Source organism: Lissotriton helveticus, chromosome 11 (assembly GCF_964261635.1).
Source record: "Lissotriton helveticus chromosome 11, aLisHel1.1, whole genome shotgun sequence".
Lineage (NCBI taxonomy): Eukaryota > Metazoa > Chordata > Amphibia > Caudata > Salamandridae > Lissotriton > Lissotriton helveticus.
This window is the reverse complement of record NC_136072.1, coordinates 124,615,731-124,640,889: the sequence shown is the minus strand read 5'-3', so window position 1 is coordinate 124,640,889 and position 25,159 is coordinate 124,615,731. Positions and strand designations below refer to the sequence as shown.

General features: G+C 44.6%; 2 protein-coding genes across 6 annotated transcripts in view; one reads left to right on the top strand and one right to left on the bottom strand.

The window, feature by feature from the left end:
• The window catches only part of MCF2L2 (MCF.2 cell line derived transforming sequence-like 2), a 2,082,183-nt gene that overhangs the window by 1,375,314 nt on the left and 681,710 nt on the right, over positions 1-25,159 (top strand). The window lies entirely within an intron of this gene.
• Positions 1-25,159, bottom strand: part of B3GNT5 (UDP-GlcNAc:betaGal beta-1,3-N-acetylglucosaminyltransferase 5) — an 818,869-nt gene that overhangs the window by 318,102 nt on the left and 475,608 nt on the right. The window contains exon 2 of one of the 2 annotated variants that reach the window (XM_078665990.1): positions 9,694-9,762. The exons of the other annotated variant lie outside the window; for it this stretch is intronic. The gene's annotated coding sequence lies outside the window, so the exon portion shown is untranslated. The remainder of the gene's footprint in view (positions 1-9,693; positions 9,763-25,159) is intronic. 2 annotated transcript variants of the gene reach the window in all.

The window sequence follows — 25,159 nt, the reverse complement described above, 5'->3', positions numbered from 1 at the left end:
TAGAATGAGCTCGCACTTAGTCTGTAAAAGTGTGCCAGCTTTTTGATGACAGAAATGTATGGCAATAGTTCTCCATCTTACTATACTTTGTTTAAATAGCTGATAGCCTTTCCTAGGAGCACAGTATGCCACTAGCAATTGACTTTATTTGCGGAATTGTTTTGTTTTGTATTGTCAAGGTAAAACGTCAGATATCTCTTAACATCCAGAGAATGTTCTTTCTACATTTTTTAGGATCTGGAAACAATGTCTTAAAGCTGCTGGTGTATTTAAATGGAAATCTGATGGTACCTTTGGAATGAATTTTGCATCCATTTGCAGAATCACTATATTGCTCCTGAACTGTAAAAATGCTTCTTGAATGGCAAATGTTTGTATTTCATCAACTCACCTTACTGATGTCAATGCCAGCAGAAGTGCCACTTTTTAAGAAAGAAACTTAATTTCTGCTTTGTTTATAGGCTCAAATGGGCTCTTCGTTAATTGTGAGAGTACTGTATTTAATTGCCAGAACAGAGGAGGATGTTTCACTGACCGGTAAACCCTAAACAGCCCTTCAAGAAATCGTTTGATGAGCCTGCTAAACCATAGCAATGGTGATGATCTTCTGAAGCGAGATATGGACTCTAAGGGTACCTTAACCGAGGCATGAGCGAGACCTGTTTGTGCCAGTTGTCAAAAGGAAGAATTTCTTCCTGAGTAGGTGACATAGGGTGAATGCTTGCCCAGTGGCACCAGTTGCAGAACCTTTTCCATTTAAGACTATAAGTCTTATTCATACTATCTGCTCTAACTCTTGCTAGAATATCTAGCAGTTCTGCTGGGATGAGGCTGGCAGAGGTAGGCCTGACGGGTGCGGTCCTTGCCTGGATCTCGTCGTTCTTGTCTGATCGGACGCAGCAGGTATGGATGCCACCACACACCTCGCTACCCAAGAAGCTCACCACTGGGGTGCCGCAGGGCTCTACATTGAGTCCTCTGCTGTTCAACGTTTATATGACCCCGTTAATCTATTTGGCTGAGCAGTGGGGAGCAAAAATAATGGCGTATGCTGATGACACGCAGCTGTTGTTCACCTGGCCAAAGGACTGTTTGGATGCCTTAATGGTCCGTACTTGTCTGTCCCATGTCTTTCGCTGGCTTGCTTTAGCTCAGCTCAAATGTAATGAGGACAAATCTGAGATTTTATTCTACGGTAACTTCCCGGCCAATTTCAGAGATCTCATTTGGCCGACTGATCTTCCGTGTCCCAGTTCTTTCGGAGGCCCGGCAAAAAGCCTGGGGGTATGGTTCGGACAGGACCTTAAGTTTGAAGTCCACCTAAAAAAACTTACAGGGACCTGTTTCGCCACCCTCAAGTCACTTAAGAGGTTCTTTCCGCTTCTCCCTAGGGAGGCGAAAGAGACTGTTCTGCGGGCCCTGATTTTGGCAAGGCTTGACTATGCCAATGCACTGTTTAGTGGTCTCCCCGCATACCTCATAAAACGGTTGCAGATTATACAGAACGCGGCTGTGCGACTCCTGTTTCATCTCCCGAGAAGAACCAGTGTGCGTGCCCATCTCCGGGACCTTCATTGGCTCCCAGTGGCCCATCGCATTTCGTTTAAATCGCTGGTCCTGGCCTATCGTGCCTTGCACCAACTTGGGCCACAATATCTGCATAAAAGGTTCATTTTGTACACCCCTCGCCGCGCTCTCCGATCGGCTAATCTGCATTTGATGACAATGCCCAAAGTCAGATACGCAAGATTGGGCGGTCAATCCATTTCTGTTCAAACAGCTCGATCATGGAATTCTCTGCCGCTTTCTTTGAGAGCTTCACCCACACTGGCGGGGTTCAAAAAAGGGCTCAAAACCCACTTATTCAATCTCAGCATTTAATTTCCATGTTTGACGATTTCTCTGGTCAATCTCACATATCGCGCCAGGATACTTTGCAGTAGCAGAGCGCGCTACAAAACATTTTATAACATAACATAACATAACATGTTTAGATGTGAAAATCCATTGAATTCAGGAGCCAAGCTGACAAGTGTAAGGATCTTGGGTGTGGATGAAGTACTTAACCTTGGTTCATCGTCAGCAGAGATAGAAGTGGTTGCAGTTGGATGTGCGGTCTCTCTAATAGAAGTATCTCTGTGAACCAATGTTGCCCTGGCCATCTTAGAGCTATGAGAATTATCCTGCAGGGCTCCGCCTTCATCTTTGAGAATCCTTGTGAAAAGAGGAGCCAGAGGAAAAGTTTAGACAAAGATTTCTGACCCTGGTTGTGGATGCCAGCTTGCGTGGAATCGGCATTTCGGATTTTGACAGGTGCTAAAAGGTTTAGATTTGGCGTGCCTCGTTGATGTAAAATACTAAGACTTACTGATGCTCTCCCATTCCTGGCAGGTGTTTTGCATTCAACTCAACATGTGTGCTATGACATTTTAATTCCCAGGCATGTTTTGATTTCAGGTTTATCTGGTGACTGATTGAACACTCCCATATCCTCAGCTCCTTTTGGGAGAATGTTTCAGATCCTGTAACCCCTTGCTTGTTGATATACTGCATGGTTGTGGTGTTGTCTGTGCGGATGGGACTGCAGACCTGTGTATTCTCGGCAGGAAAGCTTGTAAGGCTACGTTTACTGCCTTGAGTTCCAGAAGGTGATATGTAGAAGTAACTAAGATGGTACCTATTTGCCGCGGACATGCAAATCTTGGAGATGGGGTATGAAGGTTAGGCCAGTGGAGATATTCGCCTCACAAAACCACCAAGAGAGTGCCGTATGTTTTCCCGGAGCGACACAAACTATATTGTCGAAAGATCCTTGCATTTGGATTCATTGTCCAGTTCTTCCTACAATTGCCGCAACCAGAGGTGGCAAAAAGATACCAAAGGCTTGTATGAGGACATCATCCCTAGCAGGGATTTGAATAGGCGAACTGAAAGTGACTTTTTTCCTTGCACTAAACTGGCCAAGTTTATCAATCTTGTTTGCCTTTCAGGAGTTGGATATGCCGTGTCCTGCACTGTATCCAGTGTAGTCCCCAGGAACATTATCCTTTTCAAAGGCTGAAAGGCCGATATTTGTAGTTTCAACAAAGGCCTAGTTTGTTGAAAAGGCATAAGCATGCTTTGGTTGATGGGAAGGTGCCTTTACCAACAAATCATCAAGATATGGGAATACTTGGTGTTCTTCCTGTTTTAGGAATGCAGCTACCCGAGCTGGGCACTTAGGGAAAATGTCGGGGCTGATTTCAGGCCAAATGAGAGGACTTTGAACTGATAATGGCTGCCTGCTACTGTGAACCTTAAAATCCTTCGATAGCGTGGAAGAATTGGACCATGAAAATAAGCATTCTGGAGATCAAATGTTGTCATATAATCTCCCTGGTTCAGAAGCTGCAGGATTTCTTGAAATGTGGCAATGCAAAATGTCTGTTTACTGAGATATTTGTTACATTTTCTTAAATCCATGATATGTCTCATTACCCTGACTTCTTCATGACCAAGAAGAAACAGGATTAAAAACCTTTTTCCTTCTGGTTTCCGGAGACTCGTTCTATGGCCTTTCTGCTAAGCATGGTCCAAACTTCTAACCTGAGAAGATGCAGATGTTTTAGCATGGACTTCTGGGGTGGAGTTGGGTGTTTTTTTTAATTAATTCCAGGTTAACCTGTATGGTTGGTAACCTTCTCTGTAAGAAAATTGTCCTCTTCCTCGTGCACCACGAAAAGGAATTTTCACAGAGTAGATCTTGTGGTGTCCATGTCCGTTGTTATGAATTGCAGGGCCTCCTTAATGTGTTTACCGAAGAGGGCTTAATCATTATATGGCAAGTCTAAAATTTTGCCTTGCACCTCTGGTCTAAAAGAAGTGTCTTTCAACCACCCCTGCCTCCGTAAGACTGCTGCTCCTGCTAGATTTCTGAAACCTATGGACACAATGTCTATGGCACTGTCAATGATTTCTGAGGAGGCACGCTCTCCTTCTTGCAGGATCTGTATGGCTTCGGCATAATCTGGCAAACTATCTATATTTGGTGCCATGTCTTATCACATCTGTCAGTCATATCTTCTGAGCACTGCCAGTGAATTTTCTGCTTGTACCGTTAACGCTGTCATCGAGGAGAATCGCTTTCCAATGTTGTCCTGTGGCCTTCCCTCCCTATAAGGTAGTGCTGATATTGGCACTGATGGATTTTTTGAACAGCGCTGGATCGCTTGGGTGACCAAGGAGTCAGGTTTCGTGTGTACAATCAGGCAAGCAGGATAATTTTTCAGGGCCTTACGCTTCTTGTCTAGGCGTGGCAACACTGCAACCACTGTGGTGGATTTTTCATTTTCTTGATACCTTCCGCCTATATGGAATCCACAATAGGGATAGCTCTGGTGCTTTCCGATTGCTTTGTTGTCATTTGAAGGTCAAACCTCTTTGCAGCTCTCCCTAGGAGATTATGGAAATCTCCTATATCCTCAGGAGGGGAATCCGTAGGTGGTAGTGGTGGGGATGGAGTCAGAATGAGAAAGTCATCCCACTCAGTGTGGATATCTTGAATTTCCCCTTCTTCCCTGTCTTGTTCTGTGGACAAGCTATCTTCCACTGGCATGGTTTTGGATTGCGGTGTATGCCTTTTGGAGGCGGCTGTCAGGATATTTTGTGGCTTTGCGGAGTAGAAGGCTGCACCTTTGGAGTTTAAAGAGGGGCTGTATCCTGCCTAGGTGAGGCAGTTGTGATTGAGAATCCCTTCTGGTAATCAGCAAGCATAATTTGTAGGTCCAACACTAATGCCTTTGGGATGCATACCACATTCTCCTGGTATTGTTGCTGCGGATATGGCTGTATATGTTCAGTATAATGTAGGACCTCTTGCTGAGTAAGGATAATACTCCTGGCCATAATAATCCTCTTCCTCCTCGACGTCATCTTGTTGATACTTTACATGTAGTTCCTGTGGACTTTGAGCCACACCAAAAAGAGCATCTTCATCAGAGGCATCCTCATCCAGTAAATGACTCAGTGGCAAGGGTGATACTTTGCTAGGAAATGTATGTTCCGTCATCAAAGATACAGTTTTTCCAGTTCCTTTGTTTCTTCCCTAGGTTTGTCTCTCATTGACGATGTCATTGACAAGGCCGTCGACAATGTCGTTGACGGCGGTCTGACTGGCACTGTAGGTAAAATCGACTTTACCGTCGACGAGGCACAGACCAACTTAACCATCAGCAGGATGGGCGCAGCTGACTGTGTTATCTTTGATGCAGTGGTGTAACAAAAGCCCCCACTGCCCCCTCGGTGCGGGGGAGTCCCTGAGCACCAGGGTTTCCCTCCAGCACTGACTGGCAGGTCCCTAGCCTAAGATCTCCTGCCTGGGTCCGGGGGTGGAGGGGCCCCAGCATGTACTTTGCAGTCCCCCCTCAAGTTTAGTTACGCCACTGAGTCAATATAGTTGTCAAACTAACCACGATAAATGTTACAGTCATGTTGGTCGTTGCAGCCGTCAATGGCATAGTAGATGATTTGTTTGTCGATTGTATGCTCGTCGATGATTTCTCCATAGACAGTGACGATGACTTGAACTTATGAGAACCCGGGAAAGGGGCGGACCGGCAGAGAGGAGCAGAAGGGTCACATTTTGATTTTCATATTTTGTTGAGGAAATATCCTCTCCTTTGGGGGGAGGGGGGGGGGGAGGGGATGGGACCGGCAGAGAGGAGCAGAAGGGTCACATTTTGATTTTCATATTTTGTTGAGGAAATATCCTGCCCTTTATACTTGTGAGAGTGCCTTTCAGAGTGACTATGTTTCCTATAAGACCCATAGTTAGTCTTTTTTGAAGACTTTTTGGGAGGTTCGTGAGGTGACCGAACGTCTGACCTCTCCCTCTTTTGAACTCTCTTGGTAGATGAAGAAGAGTCTCCAATGTCTTCCCCAGAAACAGGATCTTCCATGGCTTCAAGCATCTGGAGCCACAACAATAAGAACAATTGTTACTTACCTGTAAACAGGTGGTTCTCCAGTATTGGTGTCTTTCATAGCATAGATTCACATGCTTGAATATTCCCCGTCGTCGGAGTGGGAGTCCCACGGTAAATAAAATAGCAATTATATACTATATATATATATATATAAATATATATATAAATATATAACATAAGACCTGAAATAAGTACTAGAAAAAGGCATAAACAGCCTACCCACATTTCTACATAGGAATGCATGGGAAAGGAAAAAACCATATGCAGTCTATCATTATGTTGGTCCAAACTGCAGCCAATCAGGCGTCAGCAACCCTCTAGAAACTTCTCCTCAGAGCTCAGCACCTCAGATTTTCGTAGCACAAGAGCGACTAAAGAGTCTATGAGGAGAAGAGAGCCTCTGAGGGGAGGAGGAGGGAGGGTCGCATGTGAATCTATGAAAGACACCAATACTGGAGAACCACCTGTTTTACAGGTAAGTAACAATTGTTCTTCTCCAGTATTGGGGTGTCTTTCATAGATTCACATGCTTGAATATAGAATAGATAGCAGTCAGTACCCAAGAAAGTTTCCATAGTTACAATTCATAATAAAGACTGAAAATCATATGTATGGAGCACATATATATATCAAACAGTCAATAAGTACTTGGAAACTAATAGGAGGGTAGAACAGAGGCTCACCTTATTGAAAAAGATTACGAAGCACAGCTTGTCCTACTGCGGTATCCCCATCATTCATGGCACCCAGACAGTAGTGTTTCGTGAACGTGTGCCTGCTGGACCACGTGGCTGCTCTGCAAATCTGATGCAGCGGGACACCAGCAAATAGTGCAGTAGAGGACGCCATTGATCTGGTAGAATGGGCCCTCACCGAAGATTGCAAAGGTTTGCCTGCTTTTTGATGGCAGAAAGCAATAGCCGAAGACACCCAACGGGCTATCGTAGGTTTGGTAACTGGATGTCCCTTGTGAAAACGGCCATAAGCTACAAAGAGTTGGTCAGTTTTGCGGAACTGGGCCGTTCTGCTGATGTAGAACTTCAAGCACCTTTTAATGTCTAAGGAGTGCAAGCGTTGTTCCGCAGGAGACTGTGGGTTAGCAAAGAAAGTCTTCAGAATAACAGGTTAATTGATGTGGAAATCTGAAGGTACTTTAGGAAGAAAAGTAGGTTTAGTGCGTAGCAGCACACAATCCGACTGAAACTGAAGAAATGGTGGTTTGATCGTAAATGCATGAATGTCACTCACTAGACGCGAAGATGTCAATGCAAGAAGAAGAGCAACCTTCCAGGTGATGTACTTGAGGTCAGCTCTATGTATTGGTTCAAACGGTGCATTCATTAATTGTGCCAAAACAATGTTGAGGCGCCACGCAGGAGGAGGGCGCTGAATTGGTGGAAATTTACGAAATAGTCCCTTGAAAAATTGGCGTTTTAGGACCTAGAGGAACAGAGGGAGGCGGAGCCATCGCGGCGGAAGCATGAAATTGCCGCCAGAAAAACTCTTAAAGTAGCATGAGACAATCCTGACTGAGCCAATTGAAAGAAGAAAGGGAGGAGCTGAGCAGGCGTTGCACGCAAGGGATGCACACCGGTAGCAGCACACCAATGGCAGAAACGTTTCCATTTCAACTTGTAAGTCTTTACAGTTGAAGGAGCTCTGGCATGAGCAAGGATGTGTCGACATTCTTGAGGAATGATTAGATGTGCAAATTCACAGTGTTCAGGTTCCGCTGCCTGGACTGTCTATATACTGGGTAATTTTGTGCTCATGCTTACCTGTGCTGGCACACTTGATTGGCTTGAAGTGCACCTGGTCCCGTCCAACAACAAACTGGACATGTGACGGTGTAAGTCTATATGAAGTAAAACTGTTATACCATCAAATAGGGCCGCTTTGATATTGAACAGTAATTCCTATGTCCATTGTTCCCTTTTCGACATGAATAAAGTTAGGGCTCTACTGAATTTGACTTCTTTCCTTAACTAAGATGGCCGCCACGTCACGTGATGGGCGGAGCCCCGCCTGGGGCACTTCCGCGTCCCAATCCAGGCTTGGATTGTGAGACGTCGGAAGCGCCGGAGGGACTCGGCTGCGGTATGTTGAAGCCGGGTGCGGTAACTTTCCGCCCCGGCCCACTTGCTCGCATTACTCACCGATACTGGTAGGCACGCCCGCTTTGGGCTCCCCCTCAGAGCGACGAACGTTTTTCTCTCTATCACTGCGTGAATGTGGAAGGTAAGCGGAATCCCCGCGCAGCTATGGGTGTAAGACCCGCGAAAAATTTCCAGGGTACACATTTCTATCTTATGTTACCTGTTTTTCGATTTGATGACATCAGTAAGATCTTGGCATTTGATGAACCGTTTTATGCAAGTCGTTTCTGCGGGGTTACATATGGTATGCTGTAGATACTGCCAATGCTCCAGCAGGAGCTTGTAAATATCGAATGAAAATATGGACTTCATGATACATGAAATTGGTATTATGTTTTTCCATATAGGTGACTCACATTGAGGAGTCTCCAAGACGGACCCGTGATCCTTTGACACGTCGTCCGCTTGATGCTCGACGGTATACCTAGTATTTGCGAGCATAAGGTAACAGCCATTGGCTTGAGTGTGAGACATGCTTAGACCTCCATTGGCTCACCGTCTTACCACTGCTGTGTTCTGTCGTTTTAATGTATGTATGTGCACAGGTTTCCAAATGGAGGATTAAGAATAAGAGACCCAACCATTTGCCCTGATGAAATTGCCAATGACAAGGCAATGAAACATGTTGGTCCAATTACAACATCGAATGGTATCAATCTAACCTTATTTTAAACAGTGCAGTTTGGCAGCACCAGAATAAAATTGATTCAGCCAGCCAAACCTCACTATTTTATATTTTACGTTTTGTTGGTGTTGGGTGTAGGTACTTGTGAAATCTTTTCTGAACACTTGTCTCTATCCTACTAGGTAGTGTATCTGTACACTCCCTTTCTGTCTCTCTTTTCTGTTTGGTGCACATCTTTTTGCACTTTTTCATCCTCCCTGCAAGGAAAGTAACCGATGATGAGAAGTGGGTAGACCGGCCATTCATAGACCGGGAACCCCCTCGGGTGTCACGTCCGTGAGGTACTTTCCTTGCTAAAAAAATGCGGCAACTCCCTCAGGAGAGACGTCTCTTCGATGCACTCAAAATAAAATGTTCATCACTTTCATTCACTGCGGTTCAATAAAGTTTTTTTTCCACAACTTTTTCAATTGTTGATTTCTTCTTAATTTTTATTTTCATTAATTATTCGTTTTGTTATTTCAGCATAACTTTCATCTAGACATTTGTCATCATTATGCCCAATGCATTTCGGGCATTTTGCCCTTCGTCAGGGGACTTCATTTCGCTGTAAATACGTGCAAAAGGATAACGTAAGTTCAGTGAGCTGGCTGGCCATTTAAAATGCATTTACATGTTTACTTTTTCATTTTTTTAGCATTTTAACATTTTTCAACGACATTCTGGTTTTTCAAACATGCAAGGCGAAAGATTGGAAAGAGCAGTGTTTGTTGCGTACAAGATTGAAATATACACCAGGCTAACTGGTGGTAACATGATTTGCGACTTTTAACCACGTGACAAAAACTAAGTCATGCAAGGGGGTAGTGGAAGTGAGGGCTTCGAGTGGACAGTGGCTAAGTGTAATAAACTCTAAAAGTGTCTGTTGCAAGAATAAAAACGGTCTGACCTGTCTCGAGTGTCGGTAGTTTCTCCTGTGATTCCCCTGGTTGTAGTTATTGAGGTTCAAGGTGGCAATCTATGTAAACGGATAAACATAAATATAGATTATAAAGGTACCCTCCCATGCCACAATTGCGGAAATTGTAATTCAATCATTAAAGGGAACGAGATAAATCATCCATCTCAAGGCACCAGAATCAAACTCAAAGTGAATGGAACATGTGACAGTGCAAACCTAATTTACATGTTGAAATGCCCATGTGGGCTATCATATGTGGGACAAACAGCAAGAAAGGTGAAAACTCGCTTAGTAGAGCATAAAAGCAACATACGCCTGAAAGTTGGCAAATCGACTGTTGCAACCTATTTCAACAATCACAATCCAAGTCAACTCAAGTTCTGCATATTGGAAATGATAACTCCACTCCCAGGGAGGAATAACACCCAGCAATTACTGAAACGCGAATTATACTGGATACATCGCTTATCCACAGTTTACCCAAAAGGGCTCAATGAACGGTTGGAGTACAGTTGTTATCTATAGATTCACATATAATGATCTGAACAATGATGATTCAAGTTGAAATATGTGACCAGATTTTTATTGTTAATTGTCATTTTCTTCAAATGTTTGTTGAAAATTGGATATCAACTTGATATAAGTTGACCTACATAGTCATTGACTTTTTGTGCACGTTCGAATTCATTTAACTCTCCAATTGATACCTGTCGAAAACCGGGTTACACCTGGGTATATGTCGACTCACGCAGTCATTCACTTGTTATGCACTTCTGTATTTATTTTATTTCACTCGCCAAACTGGCTCCTGTTGAAATCCACGTAACATTACGTCCCACTTTTCAAGCTGACACATTATGATAATTATGTTCCATCTATGTACCCGTTTACCATATTGCCGTAGCGTTACAACTACAACAATAATATTCACAACATAGCGATCACATGGGTCCCCCCGACCAATGAAAACGAGGCTCTCACCCTCGGCGGTCATAAGACATTGGTTTCACCAATCACCACTGATCACAGTAATCTTCAGCCACACGTTTGACTGAGACCGCGAAACCGGGAAAGAATTGAAACTAGGCATATCAGGTAAGCCGCTGTTATCAGCGCAAACGAATGAACCACGGAATTCACACGCGTCCCGACGCACAGGCGTCTCAAAACTATATTTATGTTTATCCGTTTACATAGATTGCCACCTTGAACCTCAATAACTACAACCAGGGGAATCACAGGAGAAACTACCGACACTCGAGACAGGTCAGACCGTTTTTATTCTTGCAACAGACACTTTTAGAGTTTATTACACTCAGCCACTGTCCACTCGAAGCCCTCACTTCCACTACCCCCTTGCATGACTTAGTTTTTGTCACGTGGTTAAAAGTCGCAAATCATGTTACCACCAGTTAGCCTGGTGTATATTTCAATCTTGTACGCAACAAACACTGCTCTTTCCAATCTTTCGCCTTGCATGTTTGAAAAACCAGAATGTCGTTGAAAAATGTTAAAATGCTAAAAAAATGAAAAAGTAAACATGTAAATGCATTTTAAATGGCCAGCCAGCTCACTGAACTTACGTTATCCTTTTGCACGTATTTACAGCGAAATGAAGTCCCCTGACGAAGGGCAAAATGCCCGAAATGCATTGGGCATAATGATGACAAATGTCTAGATGAAAGTTATGCTGAAATAACAAAACGAATAATCAATGAAAATAAAAATTAAGAAGAAATCAACAATTGAAAAAGTTGTGGAAAAAAAACTTTATTGAACCGCAGTGAATGAAAGTGATGAACATTTTATTTTGAGTGCATCGAAGAGACGTCTCTCCTGAGGGAGTTGCCGCATTTTTTTGGTTCATAACTGCCCTGAGCACAGAGGGCTACACTCCGATAGCACCACCCACGCCACTAATCATTATCACACGCAAGCACAAGGAGTGCGACTATGACCATACTCTCTCTTATATATCGTACTTTCCTTGCTCTCACACATATTTTCTTTATGTGTTGTACTCTGTGCACAGTGTTGTTTGTATGTTTGAAGGCATGTCCGGACCTGTAAACGCAGCATTGGCCTGACCTGGCCGCTTGGTGAGCCAATAGGAGGTTTGGCTCTTAAGTTACGGAGTCTGAGATCCACAACATGCAGGCTGAATAGGGCTTCTTGTTTGAGATCCAGGCTGATAAGCTCAGAGAAGAGGGGTCCGGATAGTAGATGAGACCCCTGTCCATGGAAAGAAGATCCATCCGAGGATGAAGAAGGATGGGCTCGCATTGGGACAGAAGAAGCAACTCCGAGAACCATGTCTGTCGCGGCCAACTGGGAGCAATGAGAAGGACGTGGCAGGGTTCTCTCCGTATCTTCCAAAGCACCCGCGGCACCAGAGGGATTGGAGGAAAGGCGTAAGGAAACAGATTTGACCAGTTCATCAAAAGGGCATTGCCCTGTGACCCTTTGTGGGGATGCCAACTTCCGTAAGCTGGGCATTTGCGGTTCTCAGGCGTTGCAAAGAGATCCAGTGTCGGGCGACCCCAGCGACGAAAGATCATGTCGAGTGTTGGTTGATGTAGCTCCCACTCGTGGGTTGATGATCGGGATCTGCTTAGGGAATCCGCCAGGAGGTTGGACAACCCCGGAAGATGAACTGCAGTGATCGTGATGTGGTGATTTAATGACCAGTCCCAAATTGCCTGTGCCAGGCGAGAGAGTACTGGAGATTTCGTTCCGCCCTGCTTGTTTATGTAGTGCATGCAGGTTGTGTTGTCTGTTTGTATAAGGACAGACTCTCCTTGCAGCACGGGTTGAAACGACTTGAGCGCTAGAAAAATAGCCATGAGCTCCAATTTGTTGATGTGCCAGGCTTTCTGATGTAGAGTCCATTTTCCTTTTATGGACAGGTCATGGAGGTGCGCCCCCCATCCCTCCAGAGATGCATCCGTTGTGAGTGTAAGATCTGGGGTGTCTGATAGGAACGACATCCCTGCTGCAAGATGCAATGGCTGTGTCCACCATTTGAGCGCTGCTTTCATGCGAGTCGTGACACAAATCAGATCGTTGAAGGATCCGGTGACCTGACGCCACTGTCCGTCTAATTCTTCTTGAATAGGACGTGTCCGTAGTCTGCAATGTGGGATGAGAGCGATGCACGATGATGCCATCCCTAGAAATGACTTCAGCAGTCGAACTGAAACATACTGTTTTGACTGTAGAAGAAACACTAGACGAAGAATCCTCTGTTGACGTTCCAGGGATACAAACGCCTTTGCCAGTGTGGTATCTAATGTGGCCCCTAGGAAATCCTTGCAAGTTGCAGGGTGCAATTAGGACTTTTCCAGGTTGAGAGACAGACCCAAGGAGCGAAACACCTTCTGACAAAGGGAGGTATGGTGCAGCAGTTGTGAGCGGGACTGCGACTTCAGGAGGCAATGGTCGAGATATGGGAATATCTGGACACCTTGGAGGCGAAGAAAGGCCATGACTGGAGCCAATATCTGGTAAAGACTCGAGGGGCTGAACGGAGGCCAAATGGCAGTCCTCTGAACTGGAAATGCTGTTGTCCCACCTGGAATCGTAGGAACTTCCGATGACCTGGGAGTATTGGGACATGGAAGTAGGCGTCTCGGAGGTCGATAGTTGCCATGAAATCTCCGACTGAGAGCAAACGCAAGATTTCTGTAAGCGTTAGCATGCGGAAGGATTGATTCTTGAGATATTGATTGAGCGCTCTCAAGTCCAATATAGGTCTCCATTCCCCGTTCTTCTTGACGATTAGGAAAAAACTGGAATAAAACCCCTTGCCTCTTTGAGACTTTGGCACTACCTCTACTGCACCCTTCTGAATCAGAAGGCGAACCTGATGGAAAAGTTCCTTGAGGTGCGGAGGAGGCGGCCCGGAAGGTGGAGTTGGAGGAGGGATGTCGACGAATTCCAATGCATGGCCCTTTTCCACAATGTCGAGCACCCAACAGTCCGTGGTGATGGAGGACCATTGAGAACCAAACAGAGAGATTCGACCTCCAATTTGCAGAGCTAAAGGCAAGTCATTGTCATTTAGTGGAAGATCCCCTGTAAGAGGATTTTCCTCTATATGTCTTGGCCGGATGCTGACGAGACGACTGTTGTCGGTTTCCGGAGAAACGCTGGTTGCCTTGGTTATAGGAGCGATATTGATTGCTTCCTCCTCGAAAATTGGAATTGGTGCCTCGCCCTCAAGCTGTCAGGGTCTGACTAAGGTGCCTACCTACTAATGAACTACATCTCCCAGAATGCCTAGCATGAAGGGGGTGGACCTCAGAAGGCATATCTTCTCATGGATGCCTGCTACTGGTGCTTGTGATTTGTCCATTGGGAGCTGATGTTGCGGACGCCCTGTCCCCGCGGAGTTGCAGGGGAGGTGTGGTTCGTTTTGCTCTGTGGCTGCGGAGCAAGTTCTGTGAAACTACGCGAAGACAGTTACCGGCTGGTACTGTCTAGAGGTCATTCTGCAAGACGCGTGAGACGCTTGGATTGCCCCCTCCGCGTTCTTGTGTTACCGTTTTACCGGGTAAGTGAGTGAACAGGAGACGCTTGGATTTCCCCCTCGCTGTCACTCACGGGACGCGGATTCATCTGCGCTGCAGACACCGGCTGGTGCTGCGACTTATAGGTGACGTGGGAGACGCGGGATTTCACCCTCCGCGCTCACCTAAACTTAGACGTGTTCTCGGCGGAGAACATCAAACAGGAGACGCAGGATTGCACCCTCCTGTTGGTGAACTATTGGTTTTGTTTGTTTTCCGATACGCTCCTTGGGAGCAGGAAGAGCCTGCTGGTTATCTTTGGGCTTCGTTTTTCCTTTTCTTTACTGAAACAGCGGATGCTGGTTCACTTTGCAAGAAGCGGCTGGGAGAGACTTTCATCTATTCAGACGCCTCTTGAGGACCCCCTTTTCAGTTACTCTTCCTTTGGCAACTGGTGAGTGAATGTGGGTTATGAAGGCGGGTGAGTGATGCACATAACACAAGCAGGGTGTAGACAGGCTGTAACGTGTAGTTATTCTCCTCAGCCTGAGAAAGACATCAACAGAGAGAAGGGACGTTTTTTCCTGAGTCTTATCAGGTGAGGATTCACAACAGTTCTTGTGATATATCAAGGGGTTCTAGAGTGCAGTGGGCTAACGTGTCCTTTCTTGTCATTCCAGGTCCTTATCCCTGCTGTTCCCTTTCCCTTCCCTGTTTTCCCTCGCCTGATTGCCTTTACACTCTGGAAGTTACACAGTCAGAGTGCGGGGACATCAGGAGGTGGACCCCATTTGAGCATCATTTCCGACCCTGAGGAATAGCAGCCGTGACACAAGCACCCCGAAAGGGCTGCTTCTTAAATTGAAGAGTACCTAAGGCACGTGCAGTGTCCGTGTCCTTCTTTATAGATAGCAACGCCTCGTCAATGTGTGCTCCAAAGAGTGATTCGCCATCATAGGGCATATCAAGAATGTTTGCTTGAACTTCCTGACGGAAGGAGGTCGAGCGCAACCAACCTTGCCTACGTAAGACGGCCACTCCAGAGAGTTGTCGGAATCCAGTGCAGGCTACATCCACTGCACAATCAATCAATTCTTCTGATGTTCTTTCACCTTCCTGAAGAAGCTGCAATGCTTCTGCCTTGGAAGCATCCGGAAGTAATGCCACATAGGCGGACATATCTGCCCAAACTTGACGGTCATATCGACCCAAGATGGCCATAGCATTAGCCACTCGCACAGTAGTGGAAGACATTGATGAAAACGTGCGCCCTATAGCATCAAGGCGACGGCCCTCACGGTCCGGAGGAGCTGTGATAGTAGATGCAGGATTCCGGGATCCCCTCTGAGCTGCCTGTGTAACAACAGAATCAGGCTTCGGCTGGCCAGTAAGGCATGCCGGAGATCCTACCGGTGCCATATATTTCTTCTCTAACCTTGGAAATTGTGCCGGCAAAGAGCTTGGCGTCTTCATAAGTTTCACCCCTTCAGCCCAGATAAAATCTATAATTGGGACAGTATGAATCTGTTTGAATGGTTGGCTCTTGAAGTCATAAAGGAAACAATCTTCCTCCCTTTGGACTCGTGGTAACTTGAAACGCTGAGCCGCTCTATCCATCATTTGATGGAAACTTGCAATATCCACCGGAGGAGAATCCCCTGGCGTCACTTGAGATGGGGATGGTGTCTGTGCCCGATAGCAAAAACAATGACAGGAGTAGTCCCCAAGACTTGAAATATTGATAGCTCTAGAAAAGATAAGAGATGAATAAGTGGTGGAAAAAAGAAATCATTTCTTTTTTAAGAAACCCCTCACTCACCGACCTGGTCGGTGACATGCTTCATCATCGGGGATCACCCAAGTGACCGAGTGCCACTTAGGTGTGCTGCGACGCCTGCAACTGCAGCGGAGCTGGTTGTTTTTGTGTAGTGAGGGGTGAAAAAGTGAAATTGTTAGTGAGGTGAATTTAAAAAGGTAAACACCAGAATCTCCTTTGGAACTATTTATTTTGGAGTCTGTGTCACCTAATTAAAAACAAGTGTGATACTACTCATGGTTCTATTGACCATATAGTATCCCGAAGTGGTTAAAAGAATATGGTCGACATGTTTCAACCTGTTATAATTGTCGGTTTTCATCAGGACCAGGATAGAAGGGACGAGAGGTCTGCACACGCTAAGGTGCACCCTTCTCAGACCCTACAGTGTAACTCCCGTGTACTCACGGTTATCATTCTATATACAGCATTCTGTGTATGAACCTGGAGATAGAAACATTAACATACATAACATGATCATGATAATCTTCCATTTAGGTATATATTCATATCTATTGTTCCAGTGCACTCTAGTAAGGCATGCAGAAATGTGCTCTAACAGCATAAGTATTACATTGCTAGTCACAACTGGTAACTCGTTATGTGTGTTCCCGGGTGACATCACAGAAACACTTTTAATTAATCTTTTTTTAAGTTACCATAAACAATGCAGTCACTCCTCTTTTGTAGACACACATTGTGTTGCAGAAGAAGACAAAATAAAGATACGGAGAAAAAACAGGTAGTCTAAAAGCAGTGCAAAATGCTGATCATGCCAAAAGGACGATGGAATTGTTTTATACCCTTCCATTGTACCCCTGAAAGGAGTAACGACTTACTTTGGTGAGATGCTAAATGTGCCTCATGGACATCGCGGGTGGCTGATCTCCAAGCGTTCTAGAGGAGGACAACCATAAATCCACTAGTTAGAGTTTGAAAGAGGCCCTAATCAAATGTTGCCGACATCAGAGAGAAACCAAATATACACAGAAGTGATGCTGTATATCTTCCTTGTCGGTTGGCGTCAGCCAGCCATCAACCTATTCTTCCAGCGCGGTGTCCCGACGCTAGTGGGACCCGCACTTCCGAGTATCTTATGTTCTCATTGGGCTCACGGAGCACGTGATGCTCGTGGAGCCGATCTATGTTTTCGATTTCGAGAAACAATTCATACTAGCAGAGTCAAATCCTTATGGAGAGTATATTGTTTTTTGGAAGAGATACATCGATGACGTCCTTGCCATTTGGCAAGGACCGGAACAAATGCTAAGAGAATTCATCATTTGGATAAACACCTGCGATGAAAATTTGAAATTCACACATTCAGTGGATAGCAAGACAATGGTGTTCCTCGATTTGGAAATTATAAAAGAAAATGGAATACTACACACAAAAACGTATCAAAAACCAACTGCAAAGAACAACGCATTAAGATACGAAAGCTTCCACCCACGGAGTTTAAAAGAAAATCTGCCCTATGGCCAGTATCTCCGCCTAAGACGCAATTGCAGCAAGTTGGAAGACTACAAAAGCCAAGCAAAAGAACTGACAAAAAAATTATCAGAAAGAGGATACCCGAAACATATTCTGACTAAAGGACAAAAACGAGCACGCAACCAGCCTAGAGAAGCTGTCCTTGAAGACAGGATCAGGACAGTGAAGTCACCGCCACTAACATGTGTCACCACATTTAACAGCATATCCAATAAGGTAACTAAGTCTATTAAAAAACATTCGAAAATTTTGAACACCGGGAATCTCCATTGGGAGAAACCACTTTTTTCATTTAAAAGAGCCCGCAGCATCAAGGACACTCTGGTGTACACCAGACCAAGAAAACCAAGCATGACAGTACAGCCGAATGTACTGAGCGTTTGGGGTCTTCCAAAAGTAACGGGACACCATCCTTGTGGCAACTGGAGCGTTTGTCATTTAACAACACCAACAAAAACGCTGCAGCTGACGAATGGTGAGACCTGGACACACGAACACATACAAATTGTAACAGTACAAATATAGTATATCTAATCACTTGCCCATGTGGACTACAGTATGTGGGAATGACCGGCAGAAAAGCCAAACAGCACATTTGTGAACATAGGAGTTCAATCAGATGTAAAAAAATTGCAACTAGACTCACAGAACATTTCTTGTCAGCCAATCACACCACAAACGACTTGAAATGGACAATTATCGAACGAATACCTATAGGCGATAATACCAACCGTCGCCTTTTTGAAAAGGAACAACGTTGGATATATCCCATGGTCCACTGTGAGAAACAAATGATGGCTCTAACAAAAATCTCTGTCTGAATCAATATTTAAAATCTGAATTTGGCCTCATACATTTCTCTCTAGCTACATGGTGACCGTGTTTCATTTTGGAAACTGTCTCTCTTGTGTCCACATAGCCTGTACATACAGTTAAGTTCATTATTAGAAAGAGAGTTCCTCTAATCGTTAGCATCATTGTACACGGCTTAAAACATTATTGTGAGGTTAAAAAAGTTGTCATTTTTTCATCAACAAAAAAAAGTTTGTGATTCCCTCATGCTCAAATAAATCATTATTGTGAGGCTAATAAAGTTTTCCCTCAGGGAAAAAAAAGTTCGTGATTCCCACATGCCCAGGGAGTATTGCCTCTTTACACATGGTCCCTTACAAGATCGACTGCACGGACATAACGTGCTACGGGGGCCCAATGAGATTACAAGATCAGCTTCACGAGCATCATGTGCTCCGTGAGCCCGATGCTCGGTTAGTTTTGTTCCTTTACACATAGTCCCTTACAAGATCGGCTGTACGGACACAACGTGCTATGGGGACCCAATGAGATTAGAAGATCGGCTCCACGAGCATCACGTGCTCCGTGAGCCCAATGAGAACATAGAATACTCGGAAGTGCGGGTCCCACTATCGTCGGGACACCGCGCTGGAAGAATAGGTTGATGGCGGGCTGACGCCAACCGACAAGTAAGATATACAGCATCACTTCTGTGTATATTTGGTTTCTCTCTGAAGTCGGCAACATTTGATTAGGGCCTCTTTCAAACTCTAACTAGTGGATTTATGGTTGTCCTCTTGTAGAACGCTCGGAGATCAGCCACCCGCGATGTCCATGAGGCACATTTAGCATCTCACCAAAGTAAGTCGTTACTCCTTTCAGGGGTACAATGGAAGGGTATAAAACAATTCCATCGTCCTTTTGGCATAATCAGCATTTTGCACTGCTTTTAGACTACCTGTTTTTTTGCCGTATCTTTATTTTGTCTTCTTCTGCAACACAATGTGTGTCTACAAAAGAGGAGTGACCACATTGTTTATGGTAACTTAAAAAAAGATTAATTAAAAGTGTTTATGTGATTTCACCCGGGAACACACATAACGAGTTACCAGTTGTGACTAGCAATATAATACTTATGCTGTTAGAGCACATTTCTGCATGCCTTACTAGAGTGCACTGGAACAATAGAGATGAATATATACCTAAATGGAAGATTATCATGATCATGTTATGTATGCTTATGTTTCTATCTCCAGGTTCATACACAGAATGCTGTATATAGAACGATAACCGTGAGTACACGGGAGTTACACTGTAGGGTCTGAGAAGGGTGCACCTTAGCGTGTGCAGACCTCTCGTCCCTTCTATCCTGGTCCTGAAGAAAACCGACAATTATAACAGGTTGAAACATGTCGACCATATTCTTTTAACCACTTCGGGATACTATATGGCCAATAGAACCATGAGTAGTATCACACTTGTTTTTAATTAGGTGACACGGACTCCAGAATAAATAGTTCCAAAGGAGATTCTGGTGTTTACCTTTTTAAATTCACCTCACTAACAATTTCACTTTTTCACCCCTCACTACACAAAAACAACCAGCTCCGCTGCAGTTGCAGGCGTCGCAGCACACCTAAGTGGCACTCGGTCACTTGGGTGGGCCCCGATGATGAAGCATGTCACCGACCAGGTCGGTGAGTGAGGGGTTTCTTAAAAAAGAAATGATTTCTTTTTTCCACCACTTATTCATCTCTTATCTTTTCTAGAGCTATCAATATTTCAAGTCTTGGGGACTACTCCTGTCATTGTTTTTGCTACATTAACCTAGGGGTTCAAGGAGTAGGTACCTAAAAAATACCCTTACTCTCTCTTTGGTACTAATGTCTGTGCCCGATAGTCATCCCACTCCGCCATCTGATCATCACCATCCACATCTGTAACTTCTCCATCCTCTTGCTCCGGGGGATTCTCGTCGTCATCATCAGGATACACAGTTGCGTGTACCTGAATTGATATGTGTCTCTGAATGGTAGCAGGCGGTGAAGGTTCTGAAGGAGCAGTTGACGGCTCTGTAATCTGGGTCAATACAGATGGCACAGTAGGCACTTGTGGTGATGGCGGGAAACGCCGATTATAGTCATCCAACATATTTTGGAGGTTTGAAATCATTGACAAAGGCAACATCGCAGCTGGCATTTGAGTCTGAACTTCATCATGCTGTCCATACTGCTCCTCCTCATCATTACTAAAGTCCTGCCACTTTACAACTAAATCTGATGGACTTCGAGCCTCAGTAAAAGCTTCATGCACATCCTCTTCAGACTCTGATCTGAGTCTGTAGCAAACAAAGGTGAGGGTGGTAGAGCCATTCCCCCACCAGGCAAAGTTGCAACCTGGTCCGATTTGCTGGAAGACAGTGGCAACAAAGGTAGCGAGGCAAATGTAGACGGTATTATTTTTACTACATTTTGAGACCTTGTCGTCGATGGCAATCCTTCCGTCGACGGAGCTTTCGGAGGCATAGACGTTGTAATTGTATTTGCAGTCTTCTTTGTCGAAACCGTCGTCGACGAGGCTATCGTCGACAGGGACGTCGTCGACAACAGTGGTGCCGACGACGGAACCTTCATCGACGTAGATGTCGACGGAACCTTCTGTTTTATCTTCTTCGTCGACGGGACAGACGTCGACGGAACACTCGTTGACGGAACACTCGTCGACGGAACACTCATCGTCGACGAAATCAACATCTTCATACCCTTCATCGACGATCGTACTGTCGACAACGGAGGTTTCTTCGTCGACGACGACGAAATTGGGATGATTGACGACACAGTCTTTGAACTGAGAATTACCTTCATCGACGACGATGACATCGACGAAGGAGCTGTAGACAATCCAGACGCAAGCGTCGTCGTGACCGTCGTCGTCGATTTTGATCCAGAGACAGCAAATCTCGTCGACGGAACTGTAGACGGCACCGTCGTCGACGGAAAATCAGTTTTCTTCACAGGAAAACTTGAGGAAGATGCAGCAGGAGCCTGACAGCCAGGTCTCGTGGGCCCAGAAGTGGTAGGAAGTGGTGAAGACACCGCAGGGGCCAAGGAAAGAGACATCCTCTTCTTTTTTTTTAAATGGAGAAGGCAACTCCTGCACACTACCACGCTTAGAGGCTGCTTGGGAATGGCCAGAAATAAGACTTTCAGCATCAGAAAGTACATTATCTTTATCTTTCAGTCTCTGTAGCCAGAGGAGTAAACGGCCTTCCCTGTCCTTCAAAGTCTTTGTGGAGAATGTTCTACAGAACTTACAGCTCCCCACCTCATGGTCAGGGTAAAGACAGTAAATACACTTACTGTGTGGGTCCTCAGAAAAAAGTCTTAGCTTTCCACAGGAGGAACAGGCTCTGAAAAGAGACTTCTTACTTGTAGACATGCTGTAGAAACAGGAAAAAACCTGAGAGAAGTTGAAAACTGAGCAGAGCTCAGGGAGACTCCCTTACACACGACGTGCGATAGAAAATCTGAGGTGCTGAGCTCTGAGGAGAAGGTTCTAGAGGGTTGCTAACGCCAGATTGGCTGCAGTTTGGACCAACATAATGACAAGGATAGACTGCATATGTTTTTTCCTTTACCATGCATTCCTATGTAGAAAGGTGGGTAGGCTGTTTATGCCTTTTTCTAGTACATATTTCAGGTTTTATGTTGTTACATATATATATATATATATATATATATATATATATATATATATATATATATATATATATATATATATATATATATATATATATAATTGTTATTTTATTTACCGTGGGACTCCCACTCCGACGACGGGGAATAGTCAAGCATGTGAATCTATGAAAGACACCCCAATACTGGAGAACCTCCTCTCTCTGTCGCACAGGGTTTTTGAGGAAAAAGTAAAGCAGATCTTACAATCCTTTACCTTGTGAGATGGGTAGAAGCAGTATATGCAGTCTTTGTGTTGGGCCACAGAATGCAAACTCTTCTTCCCACAGGTTCCACATGGTCTGAAAAGACCTTCTGTAGTCAGTTCTGACGTTGTAGTCAGATTTGAAACAGATGGTAACTGGTAATAGTACACAATTATATAAAATCTCTCAGAAGATTCACTAGCAGGTTGAACTGAGCAGAGCTCAGGGGAGACTCCCTCACACGATGTGTGGTAGACAATCTGAGAGACAGAAGCTTCTGAGGGGAGTGTTCTATAGGGTGCTGCAACCTGATTTGTTGAAGTTTGGACTACTTTAAATGATAGAGATATGTCACTAAAGTGAAGGCTTTATGGTCTTTCTATGCTATGTTTAATATTACAGAATTGTTCTAGTTGTACTGTGGGACTCCCATTTCAACAATGGGGAATGATTCAAGCATGTGAATCTATGAAACATCCAACACTGGAGAACAATTATTTACAGGTAAGTAAAAAGGAGCCTTTAATATGATACAAGTGAAAACAGAACATGTCAGCACCTTCTAGGACCGATATAGGACCCCAGAGTTTTTATAGCTAAGTGTTAGATTTTCTATCACATTGGTCACATGGCCTATGTTATCCTACCATACTGCATCTGGTTGACATAGAGAATTTCAGGACTCATCATCAGTTCTTCCACTATATGCTCAAGCCGATGGGAACGAGGTGCCAGACTAGAGGAATACAATATAACAGTTCATCCATTGTATGTCTGGCTCTTTGATGTAATAAGGCATTTAGGTGAAAGGCTGGACAAGTCAGTAGGCTGAAGCTTCAGCTTCTGAGCTTCCAGCACAAAACTGTAAAAAGACCAAGCAGGCAAAACCCCATCACCGTAACAAGAGTGACAACTAATCAAGTAATTATTTGTGCACTTTAGGGGTCTTTCAGAGTCTTCCTGTCTAATGTAATAATAACTTACTGTCTGGCTACCAGTGACTGGCCAGAGCACAGTTCAAGGTTTCAAAAAACAGTTAACGATTCATACTTAAGGCGGGGAAGATATAATAGTTAATCAGCAGCCATTATGAAGTTCCCCTGTGGTACCTGTCTATGGGAGTTTCTATCATACAATCTCCTTGTCACAGCTGGAATCGTCTAGTGTAAGTGGGGCACCAATAACATCAAAGGCACTTCACGTTTTCACTAGTTCCTACTCCAAACTGGACTTTGGGAATAGGGATCAACCGTGAATATCAATGATATATTTTGAGAACTTCAAAAGCTCAAGACAGAGCTTTGATAAAGTACAGGAACCAGGATGAAGATGTCCCCAGTCAACAAAACCAGACCCCACAACAGGGTTCTGAAGAAAACAACTATCTGTTAGTGGCCCTGAGCCACAGAAGGGGTGATGCAAGCACTAGCAGGGTACAGGGTGGGAATTTGACAACAGTGCAGGTTCATAAACCCGATGAAGAGAGGCTACCCCATAACACCCACACATATGTGATGCCTTTCTGTGCTCTTGGGTTTTGCTTCTCTTGGCTCCTGGGCAGTCTCAGTCTATTGAGGCATCCTTCAAGGTAAAACTTCAGTAACCTTGACCATGTGCAGCTCTTACTGGGATGAGGACAGCTTCCTGGCCTACAAGGGCTATGGTGCTCCTTCTTTTGCAAGTCAGGTCAGCTTATCTTATCTCCACAGGTCACACCAGCCATGCTTGGCCTGTCATGGGTACCAGCTTGGATAAGAGAGCTACAACATGCAAGTTTAGCTCCTGAAAAGACATCTGAACAAGTTACTTACCTTTGGTCATAACCTTTCTGTTGGATACTCTATCTACCCACAGATCCCCCATCTCTGAATTTCCCACGGGTGTGAGACTGGATCCAGAAACTTTGAAAAAGATCCCAGCGCACCTAGGTAGCCCTCTGAATCTGTAGTTGCTGCTCCTGCTCCTCCCGCGTGGAGCCATTTAAGACACCATCCCCCATGCCGTATATGATATATATGCCATACATGACGCAATCCACCATGCTGACGCCCTTTCCCATCCCTTTGTCCAAGCCCTCAGAGGCAGAGAGGCGATCAACAAACTATAGCATTATACGGAAACTAACTTTGAATTTTGTCCCTACATTTTTATAAGTATCTCGGTGATTTCCTTGCACCATTAGTTCTCTGCTTCTCCTCTTGGCTAGTACTACGAGACTTTAGCATGTGGCAATCTGTCTCTACAACTCTGAGTTGCTCCAGGCCCTGAACCAACATTGGTTGGTCTTTGGTCTCACACATGTGGGCTGAGCAAAGATCTAATTTTCACCTCCTTTAGCGTGATGCAATGGGGCCGAACTGTCAGTAGGGCTTGGACTCACCACACACTTATTCCTTTCAATCTTATAATGCCAAATTTAGACACCAAACACTTATGGATTTATCACCTCAAAACTCCTAGGCGTCTCTGGGCAAAACACTATCAGCCCTATGGTATCACTCTCTCATAAGATAGGCATAATTAAGTTGCAAACAATTAGAGCTGAAGTGGAGATTCCTTTGCTCAGCAACCAGTAAAAGTGAGCTAAGAGCTGGTTTTCAAGCTAACAAAAATCTTGATCTCAAGGCAAAACTCAATTGTTATGCAGTCAAACTCCTTAACGTCTTTAACAATACTGGAGAAATATTCCGCATTAATTCAATATGCTCCCTTGAGATCACTAACATTCACATTAGAGCCTTCACATGCTCTGTGTGACAAACTCTCAGACTTTTTCTCAATAAAATAAACACAATCTGTCATGTCACTCTTTTCCCCAGTCCTCAATAGCTCTGACCAGCATCTCATCATACTCGAAATTAGACCCTGTTAATTCTTCTTGTCAGAGTGATATTAATTCTCGTT